At 30.8% G+C, this 12,246-nt stretch overlaps 1 protein-coding gene across 1 annotated transcript in view; it reads left to right on the forward strand.

Annotated features, from left to right (window-relative positions):
• The window catches only part of LOC129218844 (uncharacterized), a 130,425-nt gene that overhangs the window by 101,848 nt on the left and 16,331 nt on the right, over positions 1–12,246 (forward strand). The window lies entirely within an intron of this gene.

Below are 12,246 nucleotides of genomic sequence, written 5' to 3' on the forward strand. Positions count from 1 at the left end.
AATTAGAATCGTAACACATTAGTCTTAACGTAACCACACAGTTTTAATCCACAGGATTTCATTTTGTTTCAAAACTTAAGCGGTATGGTAAATTATTAGTTTATTTAAAACAAAAGTATAAAGCTCAGTAAATGTACAAATACAAAATTATCTGTAAAGAACATAAAAAAGGAAAGTGGCGTACCTTTTGAGCATTCAAAAATATCACGAAAATGATTGCGGCCGATCCAGATTGTTTAGAAACATGGCGTAGCTAAGAAAGCAGTGATTTCATAAGCACTCTCAAATCTGCGCGCTATGTGTTCTCAAGTGTATTCCCAAACTTCGGCTGAATAGAGATTCCCAGCAAAACACATTCGGTGCACTTTTGGAACGTTTTCTTTATAATGGAACGGATTAGTAAAACATTTCAGCTTCATTTCTTTGTACATAGCACATTCGAAATACATTTTAGCACATATTCAGGCAACTGGAACACTTAAAGAGTTTCAAATGTGTACCGATTATTTGCAGTGTAGGCCATTTTTTGGTTTGGTTGGGGAGGGGTTAGATACAAAAAATTGCAACAACCAAGTGACTAAACACCCCCAACAAATGAACAAGAATAGCATTTTATAGTCGTTTTCTCTTTGGAAATGTATACTAGAAGGGATTTTCTAGTGCCGATTCAGCTAATGAAAATAATTTAAAGCCTCCTTTTAAGAAGAAAAAAAATGTTACTAGCTGTTCATTTACTAGTGGGTATACCTAATATTTACTTTTAAAGTTACATAATTCTTGATTAAACTCATGCTTAACAAATTATTTCCAAACAAGTTGTTGAGATTATTTAACACTACAAACATTTTCATGAGTCAAAAATACGTGTCTGTCTCTCGGATATTAACTTTTAAAAGTGCGATTTTGAATAGATTTTCTTGTATTTTTAACTTATTTCTGAGCTAACTTAACAAGTCGTTTTATGAAAGCTTCGTGGTCTTCCAGATGCGAAAAATGGATAAAGATGTCTTTATATGTTAGCTTTGAGGACGCTAATAGTTTAGGTATAAAAAATATAAATGTGAAAATCTATAATATTTTTAAAGGTAGAGAAAATTTAGAAGTGACCTGAAATTAAGATCTAAATATTCTAAATTACTGAAAGTAGTATGTTGACAAGATCTGTTTGAGTTTGCTTCAGTTAGTATTATTAAAATTACGTTAACCAACGAACTAGTTTCGAGAAAAAATGCTGCGAGAGATGTAAAGATAAAACGTATTTACTGTAAGATAATATTGTAAAAGATATTAAGTATTATTTTTTTTTCTTAAGCATATACAGTGGCTCCCAAAAGTGTTCGTACACTTTGAAATTTTTTAGTAAAACCAAAATAACTCCAAATTGAATTCGAACATGAAGTCCAATATTTTTTCACATCATTTCTATGTCATTCTAAATACAACACATTGGTTTTTTCAAAATATTGACGGATCTTCTTTTTGAAATGGGTCAGAAAACGAAGAGACAGAGAAATAACACGCCACAAAAGTCATCGTACACTCAAATGTTTTCGTATAAATTAATGATTAAAATTATCATATGCCGTTTTATTAATATTTTCGCATTGTGCTGACCCTTACAAGTCATTTGGCTTTAATTTTTTGTTTATTTATTCCTTAATATTGTGCTTATTACTCTAAAATGGCTGGTATTCGTAAAAAACTGCAAACACCATTCACAATTTGAATTTTTTTCCCACAGTAGTGGTAAATTGGTTTGAAATGTCTCTAAATTAGTTAGTTTATTTGTTTGTATTGTAAAGTGCTTGATAAAATGCTTTAAAGAAAGGAATCGGACGGAAAACAAGGTAAGAAAAGGTCAACCGGCAAAGTTGACAAAACGTGATAGGAGATTTAAAGTTAAAAAATTTATGTAAAATATACATTTGATTGCTGTAAAAGTTTCTGCAGAGTTAAATGAAACATTTTATATTTAATTTTCACCTGAAATTGTTCACCAAGTTCTGTGATTAGCTGGATTAAATGGGACCTCTTCCCGCCGAAATTTTCTTGGTCGTGCAAAAAACAGAAAGCTTACGCTTTTCGTCGCAAAATCAATGAGAAATAAGCTAAAAACGTTTTAGAATCACGTGTAACTTACAGATAAAAATTAATTTAACATTTTTGGTTAAATTGTTGCATAACTGTTAGTAGAAAAAAAAATAGGAACTTAATCTTAAGAACTTATTTGGATCAGTTAATCAGGACGGTGGAGGTGTTCTAGTGTGAGGGTGCATATCAGCATCAGGACTTGATAGTTTGTAATTTTTTGATGAAATAATGAATCATGCTGTTCTTTTAAATATTTTAAAAACCAATTTTGAACTCTTAACCAAAAATTTGGTTTTTGGAATCAACTTTAGTTTTTATTAAGATAACGATAAGAAGCGCAAGGTTTTCAACGTTTGCGTCTAGTGCCTCGAAAATTGTACTAAAGTTTAGAAAATACCCCCTCAATCTCCAGATTTTAACTTAATGTAACGTATTTAGAGATATCTGGTGGCTAGATTACGAAAATAGGGCTCTAAAACGAAAATAGAGCTAGAAACAGTAAGATTCGAAGTGTGGTTGAACACTTACTCAGAAATTACGCAAAAAAAAAGAAAGAAAAATAATGAAATTTATTCCCAGACGTTTAAAAGGTATTATGAATACTGTATGATATTCTACTAATTAATAACTTAATCAAAAGTTAGATTATTCAATAATCCATAGACATTTTATAAAGTGTACGAAGACTTTTGTGAGATAAAATTTCCGGCACGTTTTGGTTTTTGATTTTTAAAAAATTAAGTTTTAATATTTTTTAAAAACTTCTCACGTAGTTTTGTTAAAAAATGATCATAGATATTATAATTAAATACCTATTCCGAAATATTAATTCTAACCAATGGATTGGGGACTACTTCGTTGAAAGTCGTAGGTGTACGAAGACTTTTGGGAGCCACTGTAGTTTTTTAACTACTTAATATTTAATTATATTAATTAGTTGATTGTATGATTAAACTTGGTTCTTTATTTATCAAAACAAGTAAAATAATTTATTTAGTGTAATTATAAGATTTCTATTGACTCTCACTACTTAAATGACTACCGTCAAAACTTTGTGCTATGTATATCATTTGTAGTTTGCCTCGTTTGCTATCTATCACCTATAGTCAAGCAAAATACTTTTCATAGTTTTCTTAAGAAAACTATATTGCATATTAGATATCGATAAATAAATAACACAAAGTTGATTTGAGCGTATATAAAAGTTGCTATTGTTCTAGGTACGACCATATATTTCCATTTTAACGAGTTTCTTAACAGGTAATATATGCACATTACGTAGTTTATCTCTTCATTACCAAGGTAATTTGAAAAAAAAAAAAATCACACGATGGAGTCAAATCAGTTTTTGTGCAGATTAATTAGGCATTCAACACTTTAACTGATGCTGCATTTTAAAGGCAACATATCATGAAATAACCTGAATTGCAAATATCCTTTCTGATGACGTTATTTTGAATTGCATGGGAATTTGTGTTTAGGGGAGAGTGTTTTACCTTGGGACGTTTGTACCTTGGGACACTGCTAATTTCCAAGAATATTTTTAGCAGCCATGTTTTTGTAACCTCCAAGAGTAACCTTCACCACTAAATGGTGCCATAGTAAAAGTCAGTATCAAATGAGCAAATTTGAAGATTTTGTGAGAGAGAGAAAACTTTATGACACAAAAGCAAATATTTTCGTCATTTTTATTTCATTTTCTGTCTTTGTATTTGTAAATTTTATCAACTGAATTTTATTTTGTTATAAAAGAGAAGTATTTTAAATGCATATGAGGAAATAATGACAGTGCATCTAGATTGACCATAATTTTGGTTTTTCTTAAACCACGTGGTGATTGTACTTCGGGACAGTCAAACATTTTGTACCTTAGGACACATTTCAAGGTACAACATATGCTAGGTTCTTAATAATTAAGATACGTTTAGGAACATGGAGCAATGTTATAATCTTATTTAGTCTTTTAAACACATTTAATGTTAAATAATAATTCATAATTCATTATTAAATACTCATGATTTAATTCACTACCATGAAATAATTTTTTTTTGTTTTCTGGTGCAAAATTGGTTCAAGTATATGGCTGTTTCCTGAAATATGAAGACTTTCCCATAGTACAACAGGATGTGTCAAAAGGTACAATAGCATGTTGTACCTTGTTACAGCTTGGAAAATTTACTTTAAATGGATGTCAACATTTTATTTTCAAACTGTCTGAATTAAAGAAAATATATTGCATAGAAGTACGTTTGGGTATTTTAATGTGACTTTCAGACTTTAAATTTGATTCAAATAATTGACATTGAAAATTACATATGAAATGTGTCCCAAGGTACAACACTCTCCCCTATTCAAAGCCCTATTCAACCAGCGGTCTACGTTTCTTTGTCTTCAAATTGCCGTATTTAAATTCGTCTCTAAATAACTACCAAGATGTCATCACCAAATCATAGCAAAAGTATCACCAAGTTGTTAAGAAATGGTTGCCACATCCGTCACCAAAATTCCAATTAGCTACTAAAAGCAACTGCCTAGCAGACGAAGTCGGTATTTAAATTTATGGTAGTCAAATGGATTGTTATTTTTATTCAGCATTTTCTCTCTCATAAAATGAGTTTTTCCAAGTAGAAATGTCTTTGTAGGATTTTGCTTTTTTTTAGATTTTTTACATCTTTATTATTTTTAGCAAAACTTTTACAGGTAGTAATCAAAATAATGGAAACACTGTGTGACAAGTATGTTGGAAATGACTATTCTACTGTAAATGTTCGGTAAATAAAGGTGCCTTCTGACTGCTATCACTCATACTGGTGAATCCAGATGGTGATTGAGTCCTGTGGTCACCTTTGCTGCTGTCGTTGTTCGCTTTTTAGACATTACAATCCGCTTCAATACCCGTAGGTTTCTTTCACTGAGCTTCTCTTTACATCCACTATTTTACTTTGCCGAGCTAGTCGTACCGCGTTGTGTGTATGCTGTCATGACTTCAGATACTATACCTCTAGAAACACCAAAAAGGTGGGATATTTCGGTTGCACTTGCTCCAGTTAGACGCGCTCTAACAATTTGACATCTTTTAAAGTCTTAGAGGTCCGACATTTCAAGTGCTTGAAAAAAATCCAAGTCTTCCAAAACTTGAATTACGTCACCCTATACAACCAGAATATGTACATTGCTATTTATAAAAAAGAAGGAAAAAAAAACAGATACCTATTTTTATTCTTCATTACTTACGAAGCACATTCAAAAATGCCACTTTTATTCATAGGTGTTCCCATTATTTTGATAACTACCTGTACATTTTTATTTTATTTTAAAATTGAATAAATACGCTAAATTATGATTCCTACGCATTATTGAGCGTAGGTAGAGATGTGTACTGTATATTATATGGTAACAAATAAAATTGAAGCACGAAAGAAAAGTGACGCTTCCAAAAAGACGTTTTAAAATATCCTGAAGTAGCTCACAGTTTCAATTGCTAAAGCTTAAAAGCGCATAAACAAATCTAATTTATTATTATCAATAAGGCTTATTGACAGAGCAAATTTTCTCGTTTCTTAAGAAAATAAAAGTATGACTTTCTGTTTTATTTTTTAGTCTTATATTATTTGCATGGAATTGAGAAGTTGTATAAAAGGGTATCGTTTTGTTTACCCACATTAATGAAGCTGCTTCGAGGTAAATACAACACTGCATCGATGAAAATTGTTGAAAAGGTTCTTGTATTACCTGAAAACAGAACGCTTAATAATATTAAGAGCCATTATTTTGAAGTTCAGACAAGGTGTGGCAGTGACCATTTTTGATTTTTCTAATTTTTTTATATGTCAAAGTAGGTCATGAGAAGTGAACATTCTGAAACTTTTAGCCTTCCAAAAATTTTTTTTCGCTCGTTAAAAATTTCCAAAGTTTGAGGTCTTGCAGCGCTTTTTTAGAAAAGTTCTAAAAGTCGCATTTCAGTGCGCTATAGCTCTTTACAGAAACACGACCCCACGGTTATGTTTATATTTATTGGTTGTACTGTATCTAGTGAAGATGACTTCATAGTTATTTTGGTTGGGGGTTGTTGCTTTCTTCAGATAAGGGGTCGCAAAGTATGGATTTTATCCGTTTTCGCGCAAGTTTAACCTGCGTTATTTCCCCCCAAAAAGCCACCCCCCCCCCAAAAAAAAGTGACATATACTGAAAGTTTATACTATGAAGAGAGTAAATAGCACAAAATTTGTTTGAGGTTTAATTTTTTTTAGGAGAAAAATGCCCTGATATTTTTCAAATTTTTAAAAATTGTGCTTTTTTTATCGCAATTATTAACTCAAAGCAGCATCACTAGGAAAAAAAAACCTTTTATATATTATGGTACCTTGCTATGTGTAAAACATCATGAAAAAAAAACAGCATGGGATATCTTCTTGTTTCCTAGAAAATATTTTTTTTGTAGCTCATTTTATGCCTTTTATCGTACGTAAAACGTGTGTCCAGTATGCAGATTAGATCTGCTAAAACTTAAAGTATGTAGTAGGAATGTATATATGTGTGAATAGAGAAAGAGAAAAAGACTAGCAATACTTTATTTTTCTGATTTTTATAGATTGATGGTATTTTAATTGCAGGTAAATCAGAAAACGATAAATCGATATTATATATATAATATATATATATATATATTGATTTAACGTATCAATCCCAAAATAATTATTTTTTATTTATGTCCATAGCAGTGGAAGAAATTTCATGAATAATATCTGCTTCACTTTCCCCTAAATGTCTATTTTCTATGTCATCTTCAAATAACTGTTCAGAGTTCTGTTTCTTATGGTCTTGGTCAGGCATCTACCAGTCAACAAGGAGAAAACAAAGAAGAAAACATTTTGTCAATCTCATGTGAGGGGTGGGCTCTCCCAGCTCGTAAAAGTACACGATTTTCAATGAAAGAAAGAGAGTTTCTTTAAGAAAAGTTCCTTTATGGTGAGAAAACAGGGAGAAATCAGACGCTCGACCAAGTAGAACATGCAATGAGAACAGAGATGATTGAAGACATAAAAATATTCCAACCGAACTATATCTGACAAAAGGTCAAATTCAAGCTGCTTTTAGCCGATATACAAAGCAAAAAAAAAGCAAATAATACTTATTTATCAAGAACCAACAGCCTTTTAGAGGTATATGAAGATAACATAAAAAATAGACATTTAGAGGAAAGTGAAGCAGATATTGTTCATGAAATTTCTTCCATTGCTATGGACATAAATAAATAAATAAGAGAGTATTATTTTGGGATTGATACGATATATATATATATATATATATATATATATATATAATAATAATAATAAAAGTGAAAATTATTGAAAAGACCACACCAAGAGCCCATAGATGCGCAACGCAGCAAAACTAAAACGCCGAGTAAATATAAAATTAAGCAAACAGAATTACAAATATTAAACAAATTATAAATAACAAATGATGATAAAAAGGAAAAATGCAAACAGCTATTAAGTAGGAATAGATAAAGAGTGAATCCAGAGCTCATCAGCCGTGGAGGATTCATTAATTATGGTCAAAAGACCAAAATTTTAACTATAAACTAGAAGAGAATGTTTAAGCTCCAGTACATGTAATATAGAGTAACAATGGGCAAACGCACCACTTGCTAAGCTAAAAACAATAAACTAGAGCTCAAACCTAAGAATACTAAAAGCAGGGGGTTTCGTCTCGATTAATTAGGAAAACAAGTTCCGATAATTAGCCTTCCACGGGACAGTACCTGCCTATAACAAAATTGTCTTACCTTGAAATCCACGTAAACAAAATCAAATCCATTGTTCAACCTGATAAAAAAAACCATCCCATTTGTCATCAAAACATTAAAAACATAAAACCATATCCAGAAATCAGTCCATAGACATACCGAGTCGCCTGTTTCGCACGGGTAAAATTCATCCACCCCGGTGATTCATAAAAAATGGTTTGTCACGGTTGTATCATACATTTACACAGTTAAACAGTTTCAAAGGAAGCGAAATGTTCATCGAAGGCTATACTTAAGCAAATGTTTTCAACTAGATTTTTAGGGAAGTTATTATTAAAAAGTAAGTTTTTGAGTACTGAAATTTCTTGCTTAAATGCCGAAATGGTATTGCAAATTCTTTTAATTCTGATAGCTTGCGAAACAATACTGCCAATAAAAACCTTTTTACTTAGGCAGGAGGAAAAATCTTGTAAGCTGTTAACTGTGAAATTGAATTCACGTCTTTTATCATAGATTGTAGTGGAACAATTTGAGTCAATTTGTATGTTGATATCCAAGAAATTAAAGCTATTTTGATTAGAACTGGTCTTTTTGAGCGTTAATGAACTATGATAAATAGTTTTGCTAAGTTCAGAAAAATTAGGAAAATTTATACACAAAAGGTCATCAATGTATCTGCAACAAAGAGGTGTAGAGGAAGGATTGTCAATTAAATATTTTCTCTCATAATATAAAAGAAAAAGGTTGGCTAATGTAGAGCTAAAATTAGCTCCCATTGCTATGCCTTAAATTTGTAGAAAACATGAATTACCATTTTTGAAAAAATTATTGAAAATACAAAATTTAAAAAGACCAAGAAAAAACAATTCATTAAAATCAAGGGAATCCTTGACTGAATTAAAAAGTTCTGAGACAGAGGAAAATAGTTCTATGAGTGGGATATTGGTGAAGAGGTTTTCAAAATCAAAAGTTTCTAAGTAATTTATATCAAGCATATTAAGTAAATTGATGACTTCAACACTATTATTAACAATCCAGAACCAATTCATTTGTTGAAGTTTAAGTTGTTCAAGAATTTTTTTGAGAAACTGTTCAAGCTTTACACTCAGATTTTTTCCAATGGTGTTGGTGGCAGAGCAAATAAAGCGAAATCCAACAGGTGTTTTATGAAATTTTGGAATTTCATATAAGTAAGGTAAGTTAACAGAATCGGAACGTGGCAATTTAAAAAGTTTGTAAGCAGCAGCAAATTTTTTGATGATGGAGGATTCATTAAGTTTGGAGGAAACATAAGTGATGGTTTTTTCTAGTTCATTTTTCAAAATATTAGCATATAATTTTTTGCAGCAGATAGAGTAATTAGAACTGGCTTTATCAACAACTGTAAAGACAAATGCTTTTTTAAAATCATTGATGGCATTATTTTCATCAGCAGAGAGATGGAAGTATGAAGATTCTGTGTTAACAATATCACGTAAACGTGATTTCAGTTCAATTAAAAAGTGGTGTCTATATTCAAGAAATGCATTAAGTGGAACATTAAAACAATAGGAGATTTTTCTTAAAAAATATTCAAGTTCAAATGTAAGCTTATTAAAAGCTTTTAGGAAATTAATACGAAAATTAGGCCGATATTTAGTACCCAAACTAAAAAGTTTAATGAGTTTTTTGTTTTGTAAAAAATTCAAATCACCGGTCAGAATATGACCAAGATCAGAGTTGAAGAAGATGAAATTAGAGAAATTGGCACAATTACAATCAAAATTCAAATATTTATCAAAATTTTTTGCAACTTCTTGATAGTTTAGAATTTTTTTCGAGAAAGGAGGATTGAATTTGTAGCTGAAGACAATTTGTAGATCCTTGATGGGAAAAAAATCCAAAAGTTTACTGTGTAGTTTTGAAAAGTTTAAATAGTCGAAGGATTTTTGCAAAAAACTAAAGGTGCAGTAGTAAGTTTGTTGTTGTTGAGTAGAACCAACTTTGTAGATCAGAAGACCATAACAAAGAAATTCAAAGTGTGAATTTTTAAAAAGGTAGTTTGGAAGGAAATTTTTTAGTTTTTTTAGAAATTTATGTTTTAGACCAAAAAGAAATTTCCTAACATATTCTTGATAAGCTTGAAAAAGAATTTTCAAGCTTATCAAGAATTTCAAAGGGCGAAAAAATGCAGAAACGAGGAGGGGATTTTCCTGATCCTCTATTAAAACGAGAAGTACTTGTATTATTTCCAAATCTAAACAATGAATAAATACAAAGATTTTTAGATGAGTTATGGTATGCTGTATATAATTTATTATCAAGGGAGGAATTTAACCCATAAGGGAATATATATATATATATATATATATATATATATATATATTAGGGTGGTCCTTATTTATATGGGAAAAATATTTTTTTGGAATTCAGCAAGTGACGCCCCCTAGTTTTGTGACACTATAATAAAAAGTAATCTGTGCAAAATTTGAACTCGATCGGTCAGTAATAACACGTGCCCCTAGGACGTTGAACTTTAACACTTTTGACAATTTTCCCACAAATCTTCGAGTTTTTACTTCAGACCCCGTACATCGTTTCTCCTAAGTTTGAAAAATATTTTTACAGTGAGGTAGCAGAAAAATTAATCTTTTTAATTACTTCATATCATCCAAACATTTTACATATTGAATAAGAATGAAATAGTGCTTTAGAAACTTTACCTTAATCGTACGCTTTCCTCAATATATCTCAATTGTGTGCATTTTTTCCGATAGACTTGGACTGTCTGTAAAATAAATTGGATTTGTGACTCCTATTTAGCAAATTGACTGTGAAATTCTTCGATTAATTGTGCTCCTCTCAGTTGTATCATTCACAGCTTTCAGCATTTTAACCATACCTCTTCCCTTTAAATAGCTTCCTTTATTTTGCCATGAATCAGGATCAAATAGGAAAACATCTTTTGGTGTTTGTAACTTATCAAATAGTTTTATTGACTTGTAATTGATTCGATGAAGAGGAAGATCTTTACTAAGGAAGTATTCCAAATCATCTACTGCTATCTGAAATTTTTTATACAGTCATCAGACACGTCTTGCATTTTTTGGAGTAGTCGTTTCCTATCTTCAAAGTTAATTCTTTCATCCAATACGGACAAAGCTATGTAGTTCATCCCCTAAATACCATAACTGATTTATGAATTTTCCAATTCCTGCTTCTGCTGCATGTTTGTCATCATTTTGTACGTTGCTATTTTTTAGACACATTATAATATTTAAAGGAGCCTAGATTGGGTTGCTGCGAAAAACCATATCTTCATACAGCATTTAACTTGACAACAGCATTTACGGGCTTTCTTTTCATGTAAGGTCAATTTAAATTGTTTCATAAATGCATAAATTTTTAAACAATAAATTCCTTTTGCCACCCATTTGGTTCACGGATAAGCTCCAGGTTGCCGAAAACATATCCCTGTAGGAGGGACTTCACTAGGAAATATTATTACAAGTTATGAGAAATTCTTCGTAATCTTTCTCTCTCCCGCTTTTTACGAACAATAATATGTCATCAACTTCGTCTTTTAGAATTTAAATTGTATGTGTACTTGATTGAAATGTTATAAGTTCTGAATGAGTGAGATCTCTACACAAAATTTTGAAGCCCTTAAATAATGGAATATCGGGTCTACAACTAAGAAAGGCAAGAATTTCTTTCAAGACATACTCTGCAGAACCATTTCAAGTGCATGATGATGTCAATCCAAATGTAATGTATCACCATTCAGTTTTAGCTCTAATATGGCCGGTATTGCAAGCCGTTGGAGCAAACACTACAGCTTGAACAGTTAGCAATAAAGAGCAATCATCTAAGATATCATATACAACTGAAGAAATATCTTAGGGATGTACGATTGATCACAAGGTCATTTGAATTTAAATTTACTGCATCTACATAAGCTGTTAATAAATGAACAGCATATTTGTCCCTAATGTGGCATTTGTCTAACAGTGATGAAAGGCGAGCGGATATCAATAGTAGTCAAGCTTTTTTGCTTTGTAGTAAACCAGATATAGAAAAAAGGTTGAACAGGTTAATACAGAAACCCATTTCGGTTTCTAAATCTTGTGAATTGCAAAGAGAATTTCAGGATAATAAAGGACTATGTACTGAAATAGAAGAAAATTAGTTTAAAGTGTATTTTTTTACATTATTCTGATCTGGAATTTTTTAAAACTTATATTTTAGGTAAGGAAAATACAGTATATTTTTATGTTAGAGCAATCGAGGATTTTTTTAAATTTATATTTTAAGAATTGGAAGTTGCATGAACACTTAAGTATATTTATAACTAAAGAACAGCGAATTAAAATATAATTACCATCATACTCATATTTATAGCATTGAAACCTAGCGACCCTATT

This window comes from Uloborus diversus, chromosome 3, assembly GCF_026930045.1.
Source record: "Uloborus diversus isolate 005 chromosome 3, Udiv.v.3.1, whole genome shotgun sequence".
NCBI lineage: Eukaryota > Metazoa > Arthropoda > Arachnida > Araneae > Uloboridae > Uloborus > Uloborus diversus.